Source organism: Pinus tabuliformis, chromosome 3_1, assembly GCF_031772625.1.
Source record: "Pinus tabuliformis cultivar Carrire ecotype Pingquan chromosome 3_1, CPIR1, whole genome shotgun sequence".
NCBI lineage: Eukaryota > Viridiplantae > Streptophyta > Pinopsida > Pinales > Pinaceae > Pinus > Pinus tabuliformis.
The window spans coordinates 869931736-869938505 of record NC_142301.1 but is presented as its reverse complement, the minus strand read 5'-3'; positions in this window follow the sequence as shown (position 1 = coordinate 869938505).

The following is a 6770-nucleotide window of genomic DNA, read 5'->3' as shown; positions in this document are numbered from 1 at the left end:
TTGGTGATACGCGCAATGGATTTTACTGTTATCACGGGGCACCTCTAGAAAATAGGCAACAATGAAATATTACAAAGGTATGTACCTGAATTTGAGCGAGGACAGATCCTTGCAGAAGCACATGGGGGGGTTGCAGGAGGAAATTATGTAGGACGCACAACAACACAGAAGATTCTTCGCACTGGAATATGGTGGCCAACTCTACATCAAGACTCAAAAGCATACTGTCAGGCCTGTGACGTATGTTAATGGACTAGGAAACCATCACAAAGGGACGAATGCCTCTCAATCCACAGATGACACTGCAACTGTTCGAAAAATGGGCGATCGACTTTGGGGGGCCTATCACACCTTAAGGAAAGACAGGTGCGCGCTATATCATCACTGCGATAGAATACTTGACTCGATGGGTGGAAGCACAACCAGTTAAGGACTGCACAGCCACTATAGCTGTGAAATTTTTGTTCGAAAATGTGTTGATGTGGTTTGGATGCCCGAAAATTCTAATGAGCGACCATGGAACGCAGTTCCTGAATGAAACTATCAACACGCTCATTGAGGAATTCCAGATATATCATCAGCAGAGTACGCCATACCATCCACAAGTGAATGGGGCCATCGAAGCTTTCAACAAGATTTTGGAGACTGCGTTGACCAAGGTGTGTAATGCACAGTGAAATGATTGGGATTTGCGCATACCTGCTATGCTATGGGAATATCGAACCACATGCAAGAAGTTGATGGGTCAGACACCTTTCTGGTTAGTCTATGGCATGGAAGCCATCATGCCAATGGAATACATTGTACCCAGTTTGTGAATAGCAGCAATGACAAGCATGGTAGATCGCGGGGCCTTAGAAGAAAGGCTCGCGCAATTGGAAGAACTTGAGGAGGAACGGTTTCTGGTTGTATTCCATCAGCAGGTACAGAAGCAATGGGAAAAATCTTGGCATGATCACCATATCAAGTTGTGCACGTTCAAAGAAAATGATCTAGTATTACTATATGACAGCAAGTTTGAGAAATTCCTTGGAAAGCTCCGAATGCATTGGTTGGGACCATATGTAGTCAAAGAAGTCACAGATGGAGGTGCGGTCTAGCTTGGAAAGCTTAATGGAGAGCTCTTCCCAGGCAGAGTAAATGGCAATTGCCTGAAGCTCTACATGGGTGGGCTGGCTACCTGACTAACCGACCGAAGCACAATATCATCGCTTCAGACAGTTGAAAGAGAGAGCAGGATAGTAAAACAATCTGTTAAGGAGCTGCGTATGTCATAAGGGTCATTGTTGTGCAGAAGGGGCTGTGCTGCTGCATGGATAAACACAAAGGTGACCATTGCTGTCATTGTTCATGAAAAGATGTCTGAATTACGAAGAAAAGGAGCGGGCAGTGGGAAATTAAGATATGAAGTACGAGCCAGATCTGAAACGATCTACCATAGATTTAACGTTAATGCGCCAGAAAAGGAGGGAACAACTGAATTTGAACTTCAACACGTCTATAAATCACAGGGGGGCATCCACCAAATGATCAGTGGTATCAAGAGAAGTAAGCTATTGTGCCTTCCTACCGGTATGGAACTATTGATCATTGACACTCAAGGGATAAGCCCAGGGGTTGTAATATGGCTAATGGAGATGCAGGACCTTCTGGATAGTGTGATGTCGACAGCCCCGGACGTCGTGCCGAGTTTAGCACCGATGGTAGGGGATGTACCAGAAATTCTTAGACGCGAAGTAGAACTAGTTTGGATGTCGCTGCCTAAACCACGGGTTGGACGACGACCTATGAAAGATAAGGGAAAGACCATGAATATTGAGACAAACGATGGAATTACAGTTAACAGTTTGTCTTTGATGCACCTTGAAGATTGGGATCTCGCAGACAGCAACATCTCTCTTGCAAAAATGCAACACATGCTATAGCAGACAATGCATATAGTGGACCAGAATTGGAAACTTGCTGCTTTGGCACCAAGAAGTCCCACCTTTCGCACCTCAGCTAGAGCTAAAATCCTATGAGGGGTCACTTTATGTTAACTGAGCAGAGCAGAATGAGAATCATCGGTTGAGCGAAGTAGTACAGGCAATGGATCAGGAGCTTGAAGGAGTTTTGCTGGAGACAAGGATGGAGCAACAAAATGAAGTGCGTCACTTGTAGGGATGGTCAATCGCGATGCCTTGGTAGCGTGTCTTGCCGCACCGATGAGTGACTTGGGATGAGTCACAATGATTATTTTGGGGGCCTGTTGGGTAGTGGATCCCCCACGTAACGGTTTTGGGGCTTAAAGCTGACAGTTTAGGGTAACAATATTGTAAAAGCTTTGCGAAGTGCGTAGAGCGCGAATTGTAATGGGTCGAGTCAAAGGGTTGTCCGTGCAAAAATAATGTAAAATAATAGAAAGTGAGTCAGCCTACCCATGGTCTGCGGACCATGGGAAGGTATAAATAGGGCAAAGTTCTAAGGATAGGAGGTTGCTTTTGGGGAAGATCTGATGTATTATGGTTTGGTAATTGCGATATTTTCTTTGAGTCTGTAAGTCCGAGTTGTGGGTGATAGTAGTAGAATATGCTCTACAGCTGTGTGCACAGAGGCCTCGTAGAGTCCGTAGCTGTGTGTGTGGACCCCTGCAGCTGAGTGCACAGGGTGGGAGTTGGAATGTACTGGATCAAAGTTAATAAAAGATAAGTTGTTCTGGAAATATGGTGTGTTTATCGCGGTTCTATATGTGTATGGTTATGTTCTAAGTTTATGCAAATATGTAAGATTTATGGGTGTGCACACTAGTTATAACTGTTGAATGCTTGATTAAAGACCTTAAGAATTAGATCTAATATATAATAACCAAGATAATGATAAGAATATAAGAAGTGCCTCATCACCAAGCTATGCGAAGTCCTGACAGCTAAGCATAGTAGTGCGAGTGCGCAGATCGGTTCATGACCCTTCTAGTCCCCATCAAGAAATCCCTAGGGTGCAGAAACCTCGTCCCAGCACCCTCCCCTACTACCTCGGGTGAGACTTCAGTCTGTGCTCCACGGATTGTTGCCGAAAGGGTCGGTAGTACAGGATTTGATTGGCTAAAACACTTCCGAATCTGGGTCACGCCCCATCAAGCCAACAATAAAGCCTGAAAATTTTACAAAAGTTAGTGAAGAGGAGCATTGGATTGACGATAAGGAAGAAGAGATAAAGAAAATCGAGAAGAATGAGATATGGGAACTTGTTCCATGAACAAGAGATAAAATGTTTATTGGCACCAATTGGGGTTTTAAGAACAATTTGAATGAGGATGTGAAAGTAATAAGAAATAAAAAAATATTTATTTGTTAAGGCTATGCTCAAGTTGAAGGTATTTATTTTGAAGAAACCTTTGTCCTTGTTGCAAGAATAAAAGTTTGAAACTATTTTTTGCATTTTCATGTTTCAGGAACATCAAATTTTATCAAGTGGATTTAAAGTCAACCTTTCTCAATGGAAATATAGAAAAGGAAGTATACATTTTGAATAACTAGAAGAATTCTTATTATCAGAAAATGAGGGTAATGTGTACAAGTTAAAGAAAGAACTTTATGGGCTAAATAAATCCCCTAAAGCCTGGTTGTCAAGACTTGATAAATAAAGAAGAAAATAAGGCTTTAAAAGAGGAATTCTAGACAAAAATCTCTATATCAGGACAACAAATGAAAAATAATTAACGATAGTGGTTTATGTAGATGACATTATTTTTGGAGGTGATAAGAACAAAATGTGCTGAAAGTTTGCAATGGAAATGCAAAAAGAGTTTGACATGTCATTTCTTAATGAATTTCCATTCTTTCTTGGTTTACATAATTTCCCATTCAAGAAAGGCATGTCCATTTCACAAACCAAGTCTATCAAGGAGATGTTGAAGAAATTCATAATGGAATATTATGCACCAGTCAAAACACCCATGGTCACAAGTTGTGAATTAAGAAAATATGATGAATATTTAGAAGCAAATAAAATATTGTGTAGATCAACCATTGGTATCATACTATATGTGACAGAATCAATCCAAAAATTATTCAAGAAATAAGATTGGTTACATGGTTTAAAGATTCAGCAAAACAGTCTCATGTGTAAGCAGTTAGAAACATATTCAAATATTTAGAACACACTTTGGACATCAACTTGTTGTACTCATTAGGTGAATATTATACTCTAACAACATATACAATGTGACTTGGGTAGGAAATGTTGATGATATGAAAAGTGCAAGTGGAGGAAAATTCCTTTTGGGAAATAATTTAGTGTCTTCATTGAGAAAGAAATAGCCTTTAGATTCTCTATCCAAAAAAAAGGTTGAGCATATAGTTGTAGAATTATGTTGCATACAAGTTCTTTGGATGAAGTAAACATTGAGAGTCATTAAGATAGGATATAGTCACTCAATATCAATACTTTATTGCAACAATAGTGCAATAAATATTTCAAAGAATATTGTTATGCACTAAAAACAATGCATATTCTAATCAAGTATCACTTCTTACAAGAAAAAATAATAGAGCAGAATGTTAATATGGAATTTATTTCCACCAAAGAAAATATCTCATATATTTTCACAAAACCCCTTTCCAAAGAGCCTATTTGAATATCTCAGATAGAAATTGAGAGCAATATCCATATCATCTAGTCATTAATGCTTAAGGAAAAGCATAAGTATAAGGGGAACATCCCTTTTCCATTGATATCAAAGAGGGAGAATTATAAAATGGAGGAGTTTATAATTGGGGGGAGAATTATGTTTTTCCTATTGGATTATGTATTTTTGCAGGGTTTCTATTAATGACAAAGGGGTATTGGAAATATTGTCATTAATTTTAAAGGATAATTAATATAGTACAAAATTAGTATTGTCATTAATGTCAAAGGAGAAATAATATAAGGAAGAATTCATGTTATCACTAATGTCAAAGGAGAATTCATGTAAGGCATAACTTAAGGTAGAAATGAATAGAGAGCTAATTAACATAAAACTAGTAATAATTATGGTAGTGATTTACATTAATACAACATAGAATTACTCACATACAAAATTGTTTCTCCCATATATTTAATACCATGCGAAAATACCACAGGCTTTCAAAATCGTATGATAATAAACCACCATTGGTAAATTTAGCTTTTATCTTAGTGTTGAATGGGAAGAAATATCCCAATAAAAAATAGGGGTTTTATTTGGTATAAGCTCCCAATTAGACCTCACACTGTTTGGTATGGGAGACCCATCAGGATTCCAGACTGAATACCATACTTCGTTTTGGGTGGATATTGTGAGATGTATGTGATCGTCATAATGGTGGGGTGCACCTATTGAGCTAACAGTTATCCTAAATGAAAATATGTAGCTATTCTAACCTCTCTAAGGGGAAGGAAGATAAGGAAATTTGAATTAATGAGTAGAAACTTCACATCCATGCAACCAAGGGATATTTAGTGGTAGTCTTTGAAAGAAATGTACACTTAACATATCGAAATCAAAACATAGAATAATCTGTCCTTGAACCAATAAGTACATAGTGAACAAAGAAAATGATGTGGAACCACAAGTAAGAAATTACAAGTCAATTTTTAGATTATTCCAAAAACAATATTAATGAATCTCGCAGATACATATATAAATGAATTGTTAGAGAAAGGTAAAAAATGAAAACACCATGATCATGAAGTGAAGTTCAATAGTGGCCTTCATGGATTCTCTATATTAAATGGCCAAATGAATATAAAGTCATTAGCTACCAATATTTGGTTCAAAAATACTTCAAAAAATATTCAAAATTCCATGTTACATTCAACTCTCCACTATTTCTAGGCATGAATGGTACGTGCATCCCAAGACTATTGGAATTCTCATGGAAAGTCACAAATTTTTAGCTTCTCCTATTTCATAATTACAATTACAATAAAAATTTGTTGAATTTTTTACAAGTCATATATGACAATTGCATCCTCTAGTGGAATCATCTCAATCTCTTTATGGTATGTTACCCATACTTCATGATAGGATTCAATCATTTTGATCCTACTTGGTAGAAACTATCCATGAAAAAAAGATACTCTTTAGTGTTCTGGTAGATTGTGGATAGTTCTCTTTTTACTGTGACTACGAAGAAGTTGAGGACTATATGTTATTGTGGTAGTTCCACCAAATGATGCTTGAGGTCTTCTTTGGCAAGCTTGGAAGTGAAATTTCTCAATGATATCTCTTTTGCATGGATGGATTCTTCCAGTGCCTTGGTTACCTCTTCAACATATTTGGCCACTCCCTAAGCTCCAACAGACAATAGTTTATTAAATTTGGTGATACTTTTATCTAGAGAAAAGATTTGTTGACACGGCCCAACTGAAAACAATCTAATCATATGTCAATTCCTTGCTACCAATACTTGGGAGGTTTGATGGGGCATGTGGATACTCTTTTGGCTATTATTCTAATAGACATATTGCATTTAAGACACCTTGTAGCTATGGACCTTGTTCTTTTACCTTTTTCCAAAGTGGTATTAATTCTGCCATGGATTCCTGAATGACTTGTAGATGTGAGTACATATGCTGGACCAATGATTTATAACAATCATGAAATTCCATATCATAGGCCCTATATTCATCCACCTTGACACTCATATACCTCATGGTCCTTGTTTCTATCCTCATAATTTCACCTATTCTTCCAACTAAGAAATTGAGGCATCCTTTTCTTAGAACTAATATAAGAGAACCTGAATGTTTCTTTTGGTTTCTTTGGA